A 22,152-nucleotide genomic window follows, 5' to 3' on the forward strand; every position below is an offset into this window, starting at 1 on the left:
TTTCGCTCACGATCGCATGCCCGCATTACCGCCTGCTCTTCGGCCGAAAGAATCACCCGTGGCCTATCTATAGTCTTGCGAACGTGAATTCAGGTCATCATCGTCATCAGGGATCCTTAAAGTGGGCTTTACTGTATGGCGTTTAGTATACACACATCGCACGTTCAAGTCAGTTATTTCAAGCTTCGCTTGAAAGCACTCGCTATGCGTAAAATGCCCAGAAATATAGAGTTGCGAATTGGGGGCTGGGAGCACTAATCATTTTGGTTTTAGTTCGGAAGTGACTTTGCCTCGTTATATATTGTTGCGTGTCAAACCTCTACACGCTCTGCAGTACGTACGAAAAGTCCGGTTATATTTTCTTCAGTACATGTAAGAGGTTGGTAATAAATATGCACTCGCAGATGTTATCACCTTATGTTGACTATGTATACGGTGTCCGTCTCGCATGCATGAAGCGCAGTATGTACTTCAAGAAGGCTTGTGAGATTAGAAAGGACAACTCACTCGTGGGATCTAGATTGAGGTAAAGTTTGAGATGTAAGAACCGATGTTGAGGTGAGCTCAGAATGTTGTGATTTCAAGGTGAGGTCAGAGCTGAGTGGCCAATTCACAACCTCTGCCCTTACCTCTTTTGCAACGTGGCTCGTCTCAAGAGGCTGACGCATTGCGATCCTTTGAATAAAACAAATCAAAAGGTCCCCCCTCCCTTGCTAACCCCCTAAAAAAACCCATCCATTCGTATTTCCGCGCCATAAACCTTTCAAAGCCAGAGGTCTTCGGATAAATCCGAATCGCAGAATTTTACCGGCGCGTGCTTTAGGGGTTTGTGAAAACGTAGCACCGTAAAATGCTGAAACAATAGCTTGGCGATCACACGGGTTCTGGAAATAGAAGATAAGTCAAGCATATTTATCCCTCACTCTATACACACTTGCAACAAAATCCCCCTAACGTCGCCATTTTACGCGCTCTACTGTAGACGGCAGCGAAAAAAAACATAACTGATGACAACAATAAGGAGCAAGACAAGCGAATCAGATATTATCAGCGCACGGCTCGCAGCACTGTCTACGACAGGTTCTTGCGCATAAATAATGCTCGCATATTATCCCGATGCTGCACACTGTTGCTGGCAGCCGAGTATATAGTCACGAAGGCATCCAGCTGCAAGATCTCACGCAGATTCGCAAATCTCACGCAGAATTCATACCGACACGTAAAACAGTTCGCCCGAGTTAGGAAGGTATATGATCGGCCAGCGCCCGTACCTGGCATCCCGCGTTTGTTTTGTTTTGTTTTTGTTTTTGTTTTTTGTAGCGTGAGCTACACTGGCCGAGGTTGAGCAGTTTCGCGTGGCTCCTGGAGAGCCGTGCTGCGCATGCGCGAGGAGACGTCTCACGGCGCACAGCTGGCGCGCCGGAGCCGCCGCCGCCGCGACTGGACTGGACTGGATTGCATTGGATTAAATTGGATTGGAAATCGTTTTAGCAGCAGTAAGCATGATAATCAGCTAATCATAGACAACCAGGAAAACAAAGAATAACCAGCTGAACCTTAGCTCACGCTACGCATATCCTGGCATAGCCGAGCTAAGGCACTGCTTTTTTTTTTTTTTTTTTTCCACGCGCCTCGGTTGGGCCGTTTCACGCCAGACCAAGCTTCGGCCTCTGCAAAACCGGCGGCCTTGCGTGCGAACCGCTATGTGAATACGGGCCCTGGTTCCCTGCCAACGCTTGCGCGGACTGTTGTCGCCTCGCAAAGCGTAGCCTCATTTCTTGGTGCACGCCCCGTTCTTGATGGTGACGGCTTTACGCGACGCCTTCTAACGCAACGCGCCGACGGAATTCGGGGAGTTACCGCCGAGCCCCGTAATTGCTCATGCGCTCAGGTTGCCGCACCGGCACGGGAGCGTGTTATGGCCATGCAGACGCCGCTGACAACCTTGAATTTCCTCGGGAGGCAATAATGATCTCCCGTTGCGACAGTGGTTCGCCGCGCGCCGCAACTCCGCCTTGACCGTCGGGATTTAAAAATAGCACCCGCGCGTTGCGTTCATGCACTGAGCTCACGGCACGCGAGTTGCCCACTTGTTTCTCGAATACTCCGCAAGAAAGAACTTTAACGGCGGAGCACTTAATTTGATGTTCGCGTGAGAAGTTTCGGCTCCACTGTGCAGTAGCCAAAAAGAGCGCCGCCTTATAGGCAAACATGGAAGCGTAACGTGTTAGTGGCTATAAAATTGTTGTGCTTCGGCGACATAAACGAGAGAAATAACAAAAAAAGGTTGTTGGTGACATCTACGTCTAGGTCTTAAGATGTATGACGCAATAGCGTTACTTCGGCGTGGAGGGAGCATTTCGGATTGGAGTTCGTGCATTTACCATTTATGATTTCAGCGACGAGAGCTATAGTAGCAGGAACGATTTTTTAATCACTGCGGTACAGGGAAGGCAGATGCCATTTACGTTTTTCTCGCTTAAGATGTGGGCGTGAAAGTTTTCGCGGGAGGGTGACAGTGTTAGTGTTTCAAAGTGTCTGTTCTTTAGGTTCGTGGCCTGGCTGAACGTATTTTTTTAACACATACACATAGAGAGACTTTTATCGAGAAACATTTAATGGGAGTTTGGGAAAAGGGGTGAAGAGAAGGCAGACCCCAAGGGTGGAACCTAAACTTAAGGGTCCCAGCATCACCTGACGCTGCTCGTGAGGTGACAAGGTGGTCAGGACAGCCTCGTATGTGTCGATGTCAGTGCAATGTGTAATGTGAGTTTTTCATCCCCTGAGCATACCCTTCAAATTGAGAAGGTTTCGTAAAGAGCGTGGATGTTTCCCCGCATTTAGCGCAGTTTAAGGTTAATGTCGCACGTAAGATTTTCGCCCACGTAGACTTGTGGATATATGTGCTGGTTTGTATCCGGCGCAGAGTTGGCGATTCTACGGCGATGAGATCCCCGTGTGGCACGGGGAAGTATTGTGGTCCTAGGCGCACGGTGAGGAGACGTTCTCAATACTTTTCGGGAAGGGAAGTGTGGCAGTCGTTGTCAAAAAGGAGCACGTACGGTATGCGAGTTTTCATGGATCTTCGTCGGCTGCGTCGTTCCCTTCCAGAACCTTTTGTCTGGGTGTTGATGTGATGTGAACTTTCATCATTGCATATTTAAGAACCTTCATCAAGCGTTTACATACTATTCATGCCTGCAGCCAATAAAAATTATTCTCTTGGCTGCAAAAGGTCATTAGACCTTTTGGTCAAAGGCATGTTTAACAATGTTTCGGCATCTATTCGATAGTTCCGCCAGATGGATATCGCCAAGACGATTTCCGTTTTTCCATTCCTGTGTGCAGGAGGTTAATGAAGTCACAGCGATGGCCACGTCAGCCCACTACGAAAATTGTTCCCTTCGTTCATTCGAACGTCCCGGCGTCGGCGTAGACTGTATTCATAACTTTCGAGCTTCCCTCGACAGAGTTTAATCCTAGCTCCTTATGTAGGTTTGAGTACAATGAGCACTTTTATGGGGAACCGCTGGATCAGTGACATATCCACTATGGCGACCTCACGTTTTCTCTCTGGGGCTGCGGCATATATTCCATTGTATGGCCGGTCCTAATTTTTTTCCCAGAGGCTCCTTTTGTGCTCGGAAAGTAGCCTCTCTGATATTCAGAGTGATTCAGAGTTATTTAAGGCACAGTTTAGGTCCCACGCAGTGATGATGAAAGTTGAGAGGTAGGGCTGCCCTATATTCTGTTGCAATAACGGTGCTTATTTGGCTGTCTTCAGTGCGGAAAGTTCCTGCTACGGCGGGCCTAGCGATATCCGGGTCGTGATCAGCACCCAGATAAGTTTTGTCGTTTCCTCTATTCTTCGTGCTCTTCCCCTATATCGGCGTTTCACAATGTGGGCGAAACGCTCAGAAGTTCCTGTATTCCAGGCAATTATGTCATCGACTCTGTCGCTTCTCTGTTGAGCGATGCCGATGATTCTTGCATGTCACTTTTCTGAGATGACATGCTGACCTATTTACGAGTTTTGTAGATTGGCCGTGTGACGTCATTCATCGTTTTCCAGGCAGCTTCCGCGGTGGCAGGGTCGCGAAAAATTCGAGATAATATTCCTGTAATTCGAAGCCACGTGCTCTTTTTTTATTTTTTAATGGGAAACATTTTACTTCATTTACGATTCTAACGTAGGTTTGCCTGGGTTTTAGATAGCGTGGCGTTAATAGTTTGCACCTTTTTATTTAGGTGACACAACTTAGCTAGCGCCGGCATTAGTATCATTTGGAAAATGCACTTTGGTGGTGGCGTAAGTTGCCAGAAAGGGTGGCGACCGCGTCTGCCGAGCATGCGACTACCCATGGCGCGTAGACCGAACTTCACTGCGCAGGCGCCGCTGCTGAAATCGCGTATCTTTTATTTCGTCTCGGCCGTAGTATCATTGTCCTCATTTCCACAATCTAGATGCCGCTGCTCTGTGCTCCCGATTCGGGCGAGCACTCGTATCTGGCTGCTGCAGTTGAAGTTTTCTGTTCGCATCGATGACGTACTTCCGCGGACGATTGATGAGCGCGGCTGATAGCGAACGGCTAGCCGGCACGGCGAAATTGAAAAATGATCCTAATGACGCTATCGCGTTAAGAAGTGCGTCACTGAAGTGTCACCACCCCACCAAGGGTGTGTGCTGCCTGGACAGAATGTATGACTGAACGCGTTTTAATTCTGTTGTCGATGATGGTACTTTCGGCAATACTTTCACGCGCGAGATCCCATTCCTACCGATTAGCCAGGCTCACTAATCGCCGCTGACCCAACAGAAATGTAACGGCGGAACTGAACAAAAAAAAAAGTTGGTACAGTGAAACATAGCAGCTCCCAATTAATCTTTCTTGTGTATGCGAAAATGCCGTATATTCGGGCGCCCATATTACAAGTGGTAATAAGACGGCAATATGGTAACGGTTCGATCTGAAAGCCTAGACTATACCGACTACTTTTTGCGGCAAACCCATGAGTATCATGCAATCAATACAACGTGTGACGTGCATTCACATCAAAGGACTACTGCAACGCACGTGGTTTCATGCGCGAGTTTCCCGCTATAATTTAAAAAAAGAAGAAAACTTCATGGGGTGTCCTAGAAAGGCAGCGACTTTATTAAAACCGTCTCGGCAGGGCAAGGATAGGTCGACCAACAAAATGGCAAAAGCTAACCAAAAGAAAAGCAGGAAAAACGATCGAGTATACGTAGATCCTGTATTGCGCGCGCCGCACGTAATACGGTGCAATCCAAAAACACCCTCGAGTTCGTTCGCCAGTGACAACGGACAGGGCAAAGGCACTATTTGGATAGGCGATGTCTGGTTAGGTCAAGGCACATACCGTCGTCGTGATGTTATTTTTCTTCATTCGCGGACATAAAATTGGGGATTGGCCAACAAACGCGAGCTTTTAAGAGATAATGCCCCCTCCTCATGAAACCATAAATTGAAACAGTAAACATTGAAATGAAGAAAAGACCGCACGAGGGAATTGACTGGTAAATAAGAAAAGACAGATGCTAGTGGTTGTAAGAATTACGAGGACACCTAACAATCCTTATAGTGTAATGAATGCGAAAGCATAAGAGTCAATTTCCGCACGTTTCTTCCCGTGATCATTGTTCTTTTCCCATTGCGTCTTTCTCTTATCGCTCCGCTACTATGACTCGGCGCATACCCGCATTCGAATCGCCAAGCAAAGGGGTCATTCAGCAGAAACGTGTACTCTGCTGCTCGCCTAATTTATTCACCATGCTGAATTCACCGGTTCTCTTACCATCTATTGTAGCATGCTCAGGTCACTCAGGTAGGCCTCAGCACATGCCTCTAGCACACGCTTCTAAATCTGGGGTCACAACGCATTCACCAGGTCCACCTGTAGTCAGCTAAACTCATCGAGTTGTGGCGGTGTTGGGCGTTCGTGCTTATTTCGCGTTGCGGGGGCCCGGGGTTCATTTCGCACCCAGACCACACGTGCCAACTCAATCACCCAAATTTGTTTACAGGAGAGTCCGTGATAAATTTTGCATTTGGCGTCAACCCGAGCCTTCTTTCAGCTGTGTTCCTTTTTTAAAGCGGAGCTTTATACGGCTACGCGAAAGGAAAATCCGGTGGTCTTCCGTACGCAGAAAACTCCTCCGGCTCAACCCGATCCCCAAGAGTGAAAGAAACAGGTTGGAGAGGAGTGAGAAGTAAGGCGAGAGAATCCAGGTGGTGTTGGTTTATCTCTCGCAGCAAAGTGCGCGGGCAGCGAGCTACTGTTTTATTATTCTCTGCGCGGTCGGACATTTTGCGTGCCACCTCTTCGCCACGACGATGCCGGGTTTTCGACCTGCGGTGTTAACTAATGCATTAGAAAGAAACGCCTTCGTTTTTGTGCTTGCGCGGTTCGGGGGCCCAAGCAGCGCCTCGTCTTCGAGCCTCGCTGCGAAGAAAACCAGTTGGAACTATCGCCCGAGCGGTGTGTACTCGGGGAGTTAGCGCGCTTCGCCAATTAACGGGTCGGAGCCGAGCCGCGCAGAGGCGGGGGTCCCGCGTTCGTCTCCCTGAGCGAACAAAGGAGCGCAGTGTAAACACGGCCGAAGCGTGACCGCTCTTGGACGTGAAAGGCGGCGGCGGCGGCGGTACAGCTGCTGCCGGCAGGCACTTGGCGCCCTCGCGTGCAACGTCGCCGTCCGTTGACTTTACGGGAGCGCCATGTCGTTGGCGAGCAATGTTCGTGCATGTTCGGAGATTCCGCCGAGGGCTTGGCCGCGGTCGTGGACGCACCTACACGCGCGCGCTCTTTGCGTGATTGCGGCCGATCGGCTACCGTGGCACAACACTTGCCGCGCGCGCGGCCCCTGCGTGTCTTGTAACCGATTTTCGGGCGATAACAACCGGCGTACAAAACAGCGTTTGCCGGCTCTCGTCGTTTATGTATTTATTTTCTCCCGTTCCGTCTTTTCCTTGTGGGCGCCCGATGCCCGCGGCTCCTTTCAGCCGACGCCATATCGCGGATTTGACTGGTGCACATGCACGCTGCAGAGGTTGAGGGATTACAGGCATTATGTATTTTAGTACAGTACGAAACGAGATTCTAACTTCGCCAGTACTACGCTAAACGTGCGCAATGAGACCCCGTTGTGTCGTTTTTTTTATTTACTCATTATTTGCTTATTATGTTTTGCTGGGACTTGTTAAACGCAGAATGCTAAAAAACAATTTAGGGATTTTTTAAAGCACCGCGGCTACGCCTGCGCTAAACGGGGCGCCCTACTGGAAGGCTAGGATTAATTTAGGCCACCATGCGTTTTTTGACGTGCGCCAAAAGCTCGACACGCGGGCGTTTTCATTTTCCGACTCCACCAAAAGAACGGCCGCCGCGGCCGGAATTGAACCCGAGTGCTCGGAATCAGCAGTTCAACGCTTAGCCACCACGGCAGGCAATGCAAAGGGTACAGTCGCGACAGCGCCACGAATAAACGGACAGGTGACAGCATCATACTGCGCGCCCAAATGCCAGTTGTAGTTAGAAAGCCGCGCACAAAAATATTTGACAGCGCTGGCAATGCGCGGTGCGTTCATTTACTGTATGGCGTGCTGAAAAATTGGCAACGGCTTCGGCAATAAAGCTCCCTGTGCATCCCCCATGGCCGACCAGGCAACCCGACGGCAACTGCGCGCTTTTCGGCCCCGTGGTTCTTCACCGATGTGACCAGAGCGCTGCCAAGCAGCCACCTGTTCACGCGGCTGGTTAGGCGCACTCCATCGCCTGCGAGTACCCCAGTTCTCAAACTGTTCACTCACCACAGTCCCTCCCTTCGACAGAGTCGTCCCGTGCTGCGGTCAGCAGCGCTGTCTCGCAGAATCCGTCGTCCTGCGGCTCGACGGAGTTTGTTTTGGCCGGGCGGTGGTGCGCGGCTCGGACGCTGCTGAAGCCGGCGCGGGGAAGCGTGTGTGTCTGGCCAGCCGGGTGCAGCTTCTCTCTCGCGGTTCTTCGCTCGCCGGCACTCGCGGAGGCGAGCGGCGGCGACGTCACGCGTGACGTCACGGGGAGGCGGTGACTGGGGACGAAGGACAAAGGCTGAAACGGGAACGCGTGGAGGAAACTGGTTTTTAGTGAATGGAGAGTTGCGCGTGGTGCGGCCCGCTGCGGGATCGCGCTCGCTTGGTTACAATCTACGCGCCAAGTGGCCTTTCTACGGCGCGCGCTCGTCGGGTTCCTGGGCTGAAGGAACATTTATATATGTGTGCCATTTGGCCGCGCGGCGACAGGAGGGGGCACAACGTCTGGTGTCACGGTCGATGACCCGACGGTGTTGCTCGGATGGCTGCGGAAACGGGATCGCGTAGGATTCGAAGCGCGCTCACTGAGAAGCGGTCGTGGGTGGCCAGAATAACGTTGTGTCTAGTTGCCCACACCGAACTGGCGTCATGCAGACTGGTGAACGATCTGACCGAGAGAGCACTTTTACCCTCTTCGTAGACAAAATAGCTCAGGCCCCTCTATGACCCCGTCCGAAGCCCGCCAGTCACTCTGGATTCGCCCCAAGAAGGAGGCGGATCTGGAGGGACCATTAGGGGGCTTTGGAGAGGGGGGTGGTTTCTCAACACTCAGCTAGTTCAGAAAGGCGTGTCCGCATCTCAGTGGCGGTAGTTGTCAGGGCTACCCGCATCTTTCTCCGTTACTCCGGAGTTCGCACTACAGGGGTACTACAGTAAAAGCTCGTTAATTCGAACAGTGTTAATTCGAACTTCCGGTTGATTCGAACTCGCGCCCTGGTCCCGGCACAGCCCTCTATGTTTCAATGTGGAAAACTTCCGATAATTCGAACGCGTCGGTATCCAGAACGGTTAATTCGAACTATGATCCCCTGGTTTCCCTCGCTCCTCGCAGAAGAAGTCGGCCCAGAGTGATTACAATGTGTTGGAAATCCAAACCAAACCAAATTTACTAGAAATACAAAACAATGGAACAGAAAAACACCAGCGTGGAGTTCGCGCCACGCTCCTGCAACAGCTGATGTCGCTTCTACAGAGGGCGCCGCGCCACCGGCGCCAGTGCTCCGGCGCATGCCATTAATATTTACGAAACATTATTTACGAAACCACCTGCCACAAACGTGCAGTGGCACCTAATTCGCGACAACGAGTGCAGAGGTGGCTTTTGTGTTCTGCCCGCGCAGTGTGGCGCGATTTCCATTCATTCTAGCGCCCACCCGCTAATTCGAACTCCGCTTAATTCGAACACTTTTATCGTCCCCTCCGAGTTCGAATTAACGACCTTTTACTGTACTATACTCGGTTACAACTCAAGAACGGCACCACCTCATGTAGTGTATCACTCCGCCAAAGCGCCGGTCCCGTGACGTCAGTGCGCGCGCGTTTTGAAAGGGGTTTGCTATGAATGCGTGATATCGTCTGCCTTGTCTCACGCAGTTTGTTTGTCGTCACTGGAGTCGTTTATAAGCATATTAAGTCCAAAAAATCACGGGAACGGCTCCCGCCATGTTCAAAATATTCCCAGTAACGCCCTACTTGCGCCGCGCGGAGAAACATCCGGCTACGGTGATAAGGCACAGCGGCAACTTCCGGTGCAGTTCTTAATTTGACACCGAGTATAGTAGTAGTAGAAGAAAGTGATTTTTGGGGGGTGGGGGAAGGGGAGATAGTGCCGGTAACTGTCTGTCGTGGCGCCGACACCTCAACTGGCCGAGCAAGGAAGAGTAGTAATTCGGAAAGTTTTACGGGGAGGAGCGTGATTGCCTGCAGCAATCCACCGCCCTGGGAGCGCACACCGCATATCTTAGCCGATCACAGCGCCTGGACAAAACATGGCTGTGCATTTGCTTTGATCTTGACCGAAGCTTCGTGATGTGGATAAATCCGAGTTGAGAATAATAATCCAATTTATTTTGCTGTTTAAATGCTCCGTACCTTTTTGTTTCGAGTGCACGCACCTAGTCGGGGTTAGTTGCTTCGTTTCTTAAGCCATTTGGCTGTTTGCTATTGTTTCTGATGGAGGCGAAAAGCAAAAGCGCCCGTGTGCGCGAGATCCCCAGGTGGTCAAAATTAATCCGGAGCCCTCCACTACGGCGCGCCTCATCGCATGCGTTGCGTCGGCGCGGTAAACCCTACAATCAATCCATCTTTTTTCTATTGTGTTTCACAAGGACATGGCCTTCCTTTTCCCTTTCCGGCTAGCCCCGTGCCAGTGTGACAGATCTCCTAGCAGAACAGGCGCCATGCCTGATTGACCAGGGATGACACTAGGAACAAGCAGCCGACTAAATATAAATGGCTGATGTCCATGTCGGATCAAATCACGTGGCTCTAAACAGATTAAGGCCCCAGCCTTCGTTACGCCTTGCGTGAGAAGTCGCTCTCCAACGCACAGACTGGGGAGAACGGCAACGGAAGTTGCCGCTGTGCCTCATCACCGCAGCCGGATGTTACTCCGCGCGCCACAAGTAGTGTGTTACTGGGAATATTTTGAACATGGCACGAGCCGTTTCCGTAATTTTCTGTACTTAATATGCTTATAAAGTACTGCAGCGACGGCAGACAAACTACGCGAGGAAAGGCAGACGATATCCCGCATTCATAGCATCTCCGTTCAAAACGCGCGCGCCCGTTGACATCCGGGTCCGTCGCTTAGGCGGAGTGATACCGTACACCAGCTATTGCCGTTCCGAGTACAGTGAGGAGCGAAATGAAAGGAGACGACTCTTCCCTACACTCAAGGGCGTCATTATTTTATCACCTAACATCCGTGCCATGCTTCCAGCATTGCTCGGAAGCGTGCAAGCAAGCGCCAGCCTTTCGTTTTTCTTTGCACGTGAGCGTAGGGGCCCTCACTCTGAAACTTCACTTCCTGGGTGTATGAAAGCCGGCGAAAAAAGCCAAAAGCGTTGCTAGGCAGTCAAGGTCATAATGGGATACAATGCCGCGAGAGCAAAACTCGCTCTTAGGCAACGCTGAGGATAGTTAGTGTTAGGGCAGTTAGTTGCGCTCCAGCGCTGCCACTCGCATCCCACTGAGTGAAACGACTTTCAGTTTAGCACGCGAGCGTATATGGCCTAACCTTGAAGAGCTTTGTCGCGGGTGTGTGAAGCTCGGCGATAAAAGATAAAAGTTGCCACAGCGCCACGAATGATGTCAGTGGCGTAGCTGTCACGGCGGAACAATGTGCAAAATGGTGCTATCTTGGAAGCGCCTAAAAATAAAAGAAACGATTAGACAAAGACTAAGATACACAACTAGATAAACAGTAAGAGGCTGATTAGTAAACAATGACTGCAGAAATGACAATTCACACCCAGGCGAAATACGGGTTCACTTCACAAGGCGACCCTTTCCGTTTTTTTTTTTTTTTGTTTGTTTGTGTGCGCGTGCGTGCGAGTGTGCGTGTGTGTGTGCGTCGGGGGGGGGGGGGGGGGTGGCGGGGGGCGTGCAGTTATGCGCAGCACGATAGGCTGAAGGATAGGACCCGCAGGGCCGATAAAATCACATGAAGCAGGTCAGCTCCGAAACGCGCTAAGTGCCTATAAGGATCAAATGCAGCGTTTGTTGCCTAAAAGCAGTTAACTAGTCTATTGTATACGTTTGTTTTTCGTGCTTGCGTCGCTGGGAGCGGAATGCATTCAGACAGATGCGGAGAATTTTTGCCGTCAATGCTCTCACTGCTAAAAAAAAGTGCCACAGTAGAATCTCACAAATCAAACCCGGCCAAGTCTTCCGTTTACCTTAAAAGATATACATGGTTACGAACGACGTCTGCCACAGTACATGCACTCCCAAAATCGTTCAGAAACGAGAAAAGGCCGCCTATTCTTTCTCGGTCTTTCGGCTATTCTCTCACCAAGTGGCAGCACCATATGACGATCCAGCAGCTCTGCTTCACCACAATGCAAGCGAATAAGCAATCAATAGGGTGAACAGAAAAGGGCGAAAAGTGGATAGGTCGACAGCGCGCCTTGACCTCTAAAAAAATGCAGTTTGCGCTGCGTGGAAATGCCAGATCATCATTGTGCGCAGTAGGGCAGTACACCACACCGAAAACCATGCTTTGTGCCATATGGTATGCAGTGTGCCTCGCCTCCCGACCCATGGCTCCACCGGGCACGAGTTGCACGTTCACTCAATCGCGAAGGTTGCGACGAAGCAAATCCACGGGAGTGTCTCAGTGTTGCACCTAAATTTTTTTAGGCCGATTTTGCCGATTTTGATGTCGAAGATATATCCACACGGGAAAACCGCTGTTTCGATTTTTGTTGTCGGCTGGCAGAAAATTTAATTCATAAACTGAAAAAGAAAAAAGAAGAAAAGAAAAGACGACAAGGAAACGAGCAGGAGTGGACGAAACCCCAAAACAAGTGATGAAACAGTTGGAACAAGGAGCAAAGGGTGCACAATCATAGAACAAGCTATAAAAACTAAGTGATCCCAACTGTGGGGTGCAAGCGAGGCGAATTTATTTTGAAAAGGTAAATGAGACGCGGCAAATGAGAATTTCCGCAATCGGGATACAGCAACGCCAATGTTATATGGACTTGCAATACGCGCCATCAAAGCCGAAATCTCAAATGGTGTTTAAAAAAAACGAATAATTAAAGCACGCACAAAATAAATTACACCCCTCCGCGGCGTTTAAAGGGCAATATTTTTTGCGCTAATGCAGACGGTATAGCAGAATGGTTCTAAAATCGATCCGCCACCAATGGTAGTAGTCTCAGCTCTTCAGCCAGTCGCGAAACTGTGCCCCGTTCCCGTCACATGCTTTCGCAGTCGCGTTCCGAATCTAAACGTCTGCTTGCACCAACGTGGGCTGGTCCCTCCGACGCTGCCCGCTTTATATAGTGAAAAAGAAACTATGGGGTAGTTTTGCAGCGCCAGCTGGGGATGGCAAGTGTGGGACTTTCGTGTCAATCGGTCCGAAAAAGTTAGGAGGGACTACTGGCTCGCAGACGAGAGCGTGATCACCGTCTAGCAAACGCGTCCGGTGTTTCGGTGGAGGCCAAGAGACTGCGATTGCGACAGATCCAGCGACGGATAGTGTGAAAACAGGCTCACGCCAGTGCTACCCAATTGTTTGTGCAGAAATTTCGCGGGAACTCCTTGGGGTGAGGTGTGCAGTGTCTGATTGGCTGCACTTTGCCATGGTCTTGACGGAACTGTCAGCGTAACGCCATGTGTTGAGGCCGCTTACCCGATGTATACGACCTAAGTGTACATGTCTACTGTGTTACGGGCTTGCATTCTGTGTGACTAGGCAGAGTGCCCCTTGCTACGAGCAATAGATATGTATACCCGCCAATATAGCGTAATTACTCGCGTAATGATCGCACTGTTTTTCAGAAAATTTGATGCATATTGAGGGGTGCGTTCATTGCGCGGGGAAAATCTTTCGTTAATAAGTTTTGAGCACAGAAAACGAAAGAAGTTGTGGGTCAACATTTTTACGATAGGTCTAATTAACATAACAAAAATAATAAATGAAAACATCATAAAACCTTCGCACACCGCCGCCAGCCGCTTTGCAAAGTGACGCAAAATGCAGTGACCCGCCGCGGTGGCTCATATGGCTAAGGCCTGCGCTGCTGAGCACGAGGTCGCGGGTTCGGTTCCCGGCCGCGGCGGCCGCTTTTCTTATGGAGGCGAAAAGCAAAAACGCCCGTGTGTACGAGATTTCGGCGCACGTTAAAGATCCCCAGGTGGCCAAAATTAATCCGGAGCCCTCCACTACGGCGCGCCTCATCACCTTCGTTGCGTCGGCGCGTTAAACCCCACAATCAATCAATCAATCAATCAATCAATCAATCAATCAATCAATCAATCAATCAATCAATCAATCAATCAATCAATCAATCAATCAATCAATCAATCAATCAATCAATCAATCAATCAATCAATCAATCAATCAATCAATCAAAATGCAGTGTTTCCATAATTCGGGAACGCGTCGGAACGAGTTTTCTGCGAGGTGACAACAGTTAATAAGTGGCTGCCACTGCTACAGTGCGGGACGTCAAACAGACATGACTGGTGACGCAGCAACCTGACCGCGTTATGTACATTATGTTCATTTAGCAAGAGTTTCTTCTTTATCAATACTGAACGCATGCTTGCCGATATCCCTAATACTGGAAAGTCTGCCGCAATAACGTAGCCACGTTTTGTTTGAAAGGGAAGGAAACAGAGGTAAGCACGACCATCATAAGCAAGACTTGGCACGCGCACGAAATATTGCTGCGGCTATAGTTCAGGGTGCATTCATTGCGTGGGAAAATTTTAAAAATCGGACTTTGACGACAAACTTCACGAGAGCGATCATTACGCGAGTGCGATCATTATGCGAGTAAATACGGCAGCAAATTTGCCGGAACTGAGTCTGGAATGAGCGGCTGATCTCCCCTAGAATATCGTTGATTCGGATACGACTTGATGCATGAACGAAGTCAATATGGCACGAAGGGCTCGGTGAGGGAATGTGTCCGTGGGCGTGTTCCCTACAGTGACAGGCCTTGGCGCGGAATATGGACTTTCCAGCGCAGGAAAGCTCATAAGGCATTGGCTGACAAATTTCACAGGCTTTTCCAATAGCGTCGGCAAATTAATGTGTGCGTGGTGTGTATGTGTGTGTGTAAGATAGATGGACAGGCAGGTAGAGAGAGAGAGAGAGAGAGAGAGAGAGAGAGAGAGAGAGAGAGAGAGAGAGAGAGAGAGAGAGAGAGAGAGAGAGAGAGAGAGAGAGAGAGAGAGAGAGAGAGAGAGAGAGAGAGAGAGAGAGAGAGAGAGAGAGAGAGGTTCCAGACTTAACTTGAAGGGACCCTTAGTAGCTGCGAAAACAAACGTGCGCGACGTTTAGATTACACTGCCAGGAATACCTGTACCATGTATCACGTGGACGTGAAACGGTAAGCTTGCTTGTATATTTCTGTGAAAGGTGCAGGAAAACCAACCACGCTCTCTTCAATTTCCCTCACTGTGCACCGCTTTAATTACGTAATTACAGCGGTGGCTGTCCGATTGGGTATTGCTGGTTAACGTCATGGTTTATTTCTCGCATTTCCGGTTACCATCCGCCATCGTGGGCGCTGTGCATGAACCTGTTCTATGCCTGAACCTGCACGTACAGTTTTGGCGTTTTGTGTGTGTGCGTGTGACTGCGTGCGTGTGTGTGCGTGTGCGTGTGCGTGCGTGCATGCGTGTGTGCGTGTGTGCGTGCGCGTGTGTGTGTGCGTGCGAGTGTGTGTGTACGTGCGTGTGTGTGCGTGTGCGCGCGTGCGTGCGTGCTGCTCGAGGAGTGGGAGTGACAAACTCAATAGTTCACCTTCAACCCGACAACAAGTGTTTATTGCTCCAAAAACGCCTTACCAGCCTGTGTTCACGCGTGCGAGAACGCACTAGTGCCTGCCCTGTCCGGCATCAAATCGGAAATATACTACTCCATGTTGCGGCGCAAAAGAAAACTCCCCGGCCTATGAACTATCGAAGGCTGCCGAAGAGAATATCACAGCCCCCTCCTTCTTCGGGAGAGAGAGAGCGCAGCCTTCGTCGCGTACCAAGTCTAGGTGGTGTTCAGAGGAAACGATTATGCGCAATTTTAAATCTCGCGTAGCTGCGGTTATACTCTACGGACTTTCATAATTCTTCTGGGAGGAGATTGCTGGGATAATATACTTTACCCCAAAATCCATTCCGCATAGACGGGGCTAAGTGCTGCACGGTCATTTTTAAGACGAGGTGGAAAAGGGGCTTGATAGAGGGAAAGCCACACGTGACGACGAAATAACCGCGGATTTTCTTGGGGGCGGTAATTATATTGTACTAAGAAAGCTTGCAAAATTATTCTCAAAGTGCCTCAGAACATTAAAGGTGCCATTGTACTCGAAAAATACCAAAGCTGATTCCAATTCACAAGAATGGTGATGCCACAGATATGAATTACAGACTCATCAGCGTTCCCTCTGTTGTACGAAAGTTGTTTGCCGAGATACTATAGTTAACAGCATGTTCGAACAACAGAGGGAACAGGATGGATTTGGGGAAGGATAGAGAGAGAGAGAGAGAGTAAATGTGTTTATTGCGAAAAGCAATGCTCAATAATGGGTCTCAGCCATTCCATCAACCTGGTAATATAGGGAAACCCGCGTGGTGTAATAAACTTCCTTGTATGACATATAGCGAATCAGAACGGGAAATGAGGGGCTCGTTGAATTAAGACAGAAATAATGGTTGGCAGTCAAGAAAACCTCGGAAGGCAAAGGGGAGGATGTGGTAGGTCATTGAAACAGATAAGGAATTTGGGAAGACAGAAAGAAAGTGGAGAAAAAATGCCCGCCGGGTGGGATCCGAACCCACGACCTCCAGAATAACGAGGGACTCTGTTCTGGTAGTCTTGGTGGCATAGGGAGACCACTCTCGACATGTCGTAGACACTCGAGTCACGGCCCGGGGGTTAAAAAGAAGGTCCCCTTTACCCCGAGTAGTCCGAGTGGCGTTGGCTACCACTCGCAAGGGCAGAAAACAAAAATACCTTAACATAAATACCTCAGAAAGTGGAGGGGAAAATAGCCCCGCCGGTAGCGTAGTGGTCATCGCACCAGACCGGTATTCTGGAGGTCGTGGGCTCGGATCCCACCCGGCGGGCATTTTGTCTCCACTTTCTGTCTTTCCAAATTCCTTATCTGTTTCAATGACCTACCACATCCTCCCCTTTGCTTTCCGGGGTTTTCTTGACTGCCAACCATTATTTCTGTCCTTGTATGACATTTATAGATGACAAAAAAAAACCTTTGATTCAGTACAAACCCCGCATGTAATGGCAGCATTGCTATAGGACAGGGAGAGAAGATGTGCATAATACTTTTGGAGGACATTTACAAGGAGTGTACGGCCAAGGTAACCCTTCAAAAGAAAAGTGGGAAGTTCTTTATTATGAAGGGCGTCAGACAAGAGAGCACCACACCACTGAAATTATTGACAACATGTCTATAAGGGGGTATTGTTTGGGAGGAGTCAGGGGTAGGGTTAAATGGTGAACATTTGAGTCACTAGAGGGTTACGGATTACATTGCATTGTTGCGTGAACTCTGAAAGACTTGCAAGGAATGCTTCAGGAAGTGCACTCGGAAAGCTGAGTCGTAAGGTTAAGTGTGGATAATCCAAAATTAATATTAAATAGGCGTGCAAAAAGCGCCCCCGTCAGCCTAGGCAACGAAAAATTAATATATCTATCTTAGGCAAGTCGTCAGGGGCGATCTAACTTCCCAAGAAGGGAATCAGGCGTAAAGTTACTCGGGAAGCACTCTGAAGTAATGAACAGTGGGCCACCTCCGTCGCTAAAAAGAAAGGTATACAACCAACGCATACTCTCGGTAATGACTTGTGGAGCAGAAACTTGGGGACTTACTAAGCACCTCGAAAGAACCCTCAGGTCGTCTCTACGAGCCACGGAAAGAATAATGATAGGAGTAACGCTTAGGGATAGGAAGTGAGCGTCTCGGATTAAGGGGCACACTCGGGTGGGAGATATCCGAGCTCAAATTAAGAGGAAGAAGGGACGTTGGCCGGGGCACGGGATGCGGAGAACTGACGACCGGTGGACCAACAGAACGGCTACCGAGAGAGGGGGTAGAAGTAGGACAAGACTGATAACTCGATGGACGGATGGGCAAAAAAATTTGGTGGCAAAGAATGAATTCGTACAGCCAGTAGTTGGAAGTATACGGGAGAGGCCTTATAGGCGGCTGCTGTCGATAAATAAATAAATAAATAAATAAATAAATAAATAAATAAATAGGGAGGAAAGCCAGCAGTCACTTTTTTCAGAAAAGTTGGCACCATAGTACATACGCAAGCTTTCATGATGGCAACACTGAGGTCATTCGCAAACGTCGGCCATGATAAAGGAAACGCGGCTCCATCATAGCGCGGCGGCGCGGCGCTCTCTTAGAGCCACTCGTAGTCCCCTCGGCGTTCAGTCTGATCGGATAGGTTTCTGAGATTTTGCTTGCTGTTTTGATTTTATCACCACATGCGGTTACGAGTTCTGCAGGAGTCACGCCGACTCACTGCTGCGTCCCCCTCTGCAAATGGCAGGGATGCGCTCGTCGCTCAAGCGCGGTATACCAGAGAGGTTGGTGTCCCACCCGGTGATAGGAAAGACCAGTCCCCGCGACGGAGACGCCATATCATCCAGTACCCTAGTACTGCGAGTCCGTGAAGTCCGAGCTTGGGCGATGCGCGAGCGCGCTGAGCCGAGCAGCCGGCACAAACGCTGTTTCCTTCATCATGGCCGCGCGCAATGTTGCTCGAGTCCTCGACTGGCCTTCCGCTTGTCCGCTATGCCTGATAGTATTTTTGCAAAGGGTCTATTGAAGGCATAGTGGAAGAAAGAGATAATCAATACTTCGCGTCGAAGTATGTTTTTTTAAAATGCAAGAATGTCGGAAAAACGTGCTCCCCGAGCGAAAATTGAACTCAGGACCTTCCGAATACCCGTTGGATACCATACCAAGTGGGCTACCGGGGAGTCTGTGTTGCCCTACACTTTCTAATTAGTTATGAATATGCAATTGTTTCTTACGCTTGGGCGTAATAGCCAGCGCCACTCCAACAACTCGGGGTAATGGGGGCTTTCGTTTCAGCCCCCGGGCCGTGACTCAAGTGTCTACGACGAGCCGGGGACTGTCAGCTGGCGGGTAGCCCTCTTATGCTACCTATCGCACTAAGACTGCCAGAAACGAGGCCCTCGCTATTCAGGTAGACATTGTGTTAACACGGCTACATGTAGTGCATGTCACGCGCCGTTGGCACCCTAGCGGGTCACGCCTCTCAGTCTAAGTGCACTCAGATGCTAGGAAAGGACAGCGCATATACGTGTTTGAGGGAGATCTGAGAGTTCAGCATCAAAAATTGGCCGCGCGTCTGCTTCCTTCGCCGCAAATCCCGTCAAAAGACGATATCGTTTCTTCCGCCCCTGCCATGCAACGCCTCCCCCTCTCCCCTTCCTACCGCTCACAATCTTCCTCCCTCTTTTCCCCTTCAAATCTACACTGTCCCTCTCCGTCTACCCCCCTGTCTCAATCCAACCTTGCCGTCTTCCTTTCCCCTCAACCTTCGAACCCTTCGATACTTCTCCTCCACTTGCCCACTGCCCATTCACAATTCTTCCCTTCACACAAGTTCACAACCTACTCCGCTTCCCCTCACCTTCCTCGCATTTCCTCCCCTCTGTCTTCTCATTTTTCCAATCATCTTTCCTACCTCACCCCAATCTACCCTCCACTCCGATCCTCTCCCATTTCCTCCCCCTTATGTCCTTTCCCTCCCTATCCCCCCCCCCCCTCGTGCTGCACTCTTGTTCCGCCCTCCTGCTATTTTCTTACCGCAATCTATTTTCCTCCTTCCTGCTACTACATCTGCTTTCGTCTGTCTACCTCCTCCATTTCCTCTTGCCATCTTTTCCCTACCCTCATATCCCTTACGTCCTCCAATTATCCTCACCACCACCTATTCCCTTTCTCCTCCTCCTCCCATCCCCGTTCTCGCATCTTTTCGCGTTTAGGTAGCACACGAAAGGATCGTCTTTAAAATGCAACCTCAACCCTCGACGCTGCCGACTGAGCACGCGCTCACCCGAACACCCGCTCGTCCAAACCCGAACGTGAGCCTGCGCGCCGTTTGCGCGCGGTCGCCGTCAAAGCCGCCCGTCTCGCGAAACATGGTCTAGATCCCGGTCGTGTTTCGAGGCAAGCAGCCGCAACAACCGGCGCCACCTTCTCCTCCCTACCTAGTTTACCAAACAGGCGGTGCGTTGTGACGTCATTGACAGGTGGTGGAAGATTACGTTTACCGGGGCGTCATGGTCCATCCAGTAATGGCCAGGCGAAACACACGTGCAATATGCTGAGCAAAACGAAAAAGAACTGCGCGAACAACTATGCCTAGCCCACAGGGTGAGACGGGCATTGGCCGACAGTCCAATCGCCAGTTGAATAGACGTGGCTACACGGCCGTTTCAAAGGGCTTCGAACCAATTGTCTATCGGCTGGCGCATCGACTATTAGCCGCACTTGTAAGCACGCGTTCACCTGTCAATGAAAAGTTGCCGCGTAACACAGGCATAAAATTACACGTGTGCATTTAATCAACCACGAGTATGATTCGAGTTACGTCAAGTGAAGCAAAGAAGGAACGTTTCACGTGTGCAACACAATTCCCTAGCAATTTGTCATTTCTTAGTCTGGTTGTGACGTTCACAAAAATCTCAAATTATTGAGCTGCTAAGTGTACCCGTGTTTTAAAAAGAACGGAGCCTCACAAAATTGCGCTATGTATGAAAAGTATGTTTACGAAGAAGAAGGCGGTTTTAGGGGTTCGGGAGAGTAGCTGATGATGATGATGGTTGGAGTTTTTTGGCGCAAGGCCAGCTGGGGCAAAGAGCGCCAAACAAAAGTATCTTAAAAAAATAGTGGCTACTAAAGCCAGAACAACAATAAAATCAATTAACGGCGATGGTGATGGCTGGTGTATAGGGCCAGATTTGATTATGCGTGATAAGAAATGAGGTTTAAAAAAAATTCCCCCGCACCTCCCCGAAGGGAATCGTGCAGAAATGCGAATGCATTGGGTGCACCGATGAGTGTGTTGCGAGTAATGGCGTAATTAATGACGAGAGTGTGAACGTAATCATTTATTCATCAGCACCTGTTTGTGTTATCGTTGTACCTGACGGCCACAATCACTGCCTTGTGATCGCTAAAGTGCACGGTCAAAGGGTCTTTGAGAAGCATACGCGCGTCACAGTTTCGCGTAAAGACCAGATCAATGCAACTCCCGTGAACGGTCGCCAGACGAGGGTTGTCGTCACAGACCGCGATGATGGTGTCACCGTTCTCATCACCTCCTCTTCCAAACTCGTTCCAAAGAACCCGAAGCGCGTTCAAACGACTAGACTCCTTCTTGATGTTCCCGAGTGCGTAACGCGTTCGGCATTACGCGCTCTTTGCTTCGCAGACTTGTCTTCTTCTTCTTCTCCAACCGATGATGATGACGTGAAAGCAACTGCAGTGACGTCACCGCCAGGGAGAGGCGTAATGCTCACGTTGCATTGTGTGAACCCCCGACTAAGAAATGCATTCGCATTTACGACGACGACGACGACGACGAAGGCAGAACTACGAGGCGCACGCTCACGTGCGCTCGCGCTGGAGGAATGCAGGCGCACGCCGGCCAACGGAGCAAGACAACCCCCGGCTAATAAATGCATTCGCATTTAAAACTTGACGTCTGACAAATACTCAAACACACGTTTCACGGAAACCATGGCATCGTCACCTAAAAACAACGATGGATGTAGGGGAATATGTTGTCTGTAGATTTCTCTGAAGTGTTTGTGTCGTGTTGTGTGAAGTGCCTTGCATGTGATTAGTATGTGCACTACGGATAGAGCCTCTCCGCACCTGCTGCACTGGGGTCTAGAAGATCCCGTCAGCAGATACGAGTGCGTCGCATGGGTGTGCCCTATCCGCAGCCTACATAAGGCGACTTCCGTGTGTCTGTTGTGTGAGTCAGCTGTGTACCGTCCCAAGTGTGGCTTTATTACATGTAGTTTGTTCTCTGTCTGTTCGTCCCAGTGTGTTTGCCATGTTCTGCGCAGGTGTTGTCTTATGTGTGGCTTGAGGTCTGTGTAGGGTATCGTTGTAATGTCTACAGTGTTCCTGAGTGCAGCAGCAGCGGCCCTCTCGTCTGCCAACTCGTTCCCAGCGATCCTTGCGTGTCCTGGGACCCAGCAGAGGACCAGCTCATGCTTTTGTGCATACACGGACATGATAGTGTTGAATACAAGATTATAGATGTGGTTTTTGGGGGGCTTGTGCGATGACAGTGCTCGAACAACACTCAAAGAATCTGTATATAGATGATGGAATTGGGAATTTGATTTTCAAGAATGTGTCGTACAATCAGTAAAATTCCATACGCTTCTGCTGCAAAAATTGTTGTGTGCACGCTCATGGTTCTGGCTGCATTGAAATTTGGACCATGAGCAGCGCACGACACCATAGTGGAGGTTTTAGAAGCGTCACTATAAAATTCTGCACATGTGTATTTAAACTGCAAAGAC

The 22,152-nt window shown here is 49.8% G+C and overlaps 1 protein-coding gene across 3 annotated transcripts in view; it reads right to left on the bottom strand.

Annotated features, from left to right (window-relative positions):
- The window catches only part of LOC144155461 (uncharacterized), a 112,907-nt gene that overhangs the window by 74,585 nt on the left and 16,170 nt on the right, over positions 1-22,152 (bottom strand). The window contains exon 1 of one of the 3 annotated variants that reach the window (XM_077686915.1): positions 7,830-8,029. The exons of 1 other annotated variant lie outside the window; for it this stretch is intronic. The gene's annotated coding sequence lies outside the window, so the exon portion shown is untranslated. Of the gene's footprint in view, positions 1-7,829; positions 8,030-22,152 lie in introns of those variants that run through there. One more of the 3 variants, XM_077686913.1, reaches the window with a different exon arrangement.

This window comes from Haemaphysalis longicornis, unplaced genomic scaffold (genome assembly GCF_048455015.1).
Source record: "Haemaphysalis longicornis isolate Haplotype H1 unplaced genomic scaffold, Haemaphysalis longicornis Haplotype H1 scaffold_1, whole genome shotgun sequence".
Taxonomy (NCBI): Eukaryota; Metazoa; Arthropoda; class Arachnida; order Ixodida; family Ixodidae; genus Haemaphysalis; species Haemaphysalis longicornis.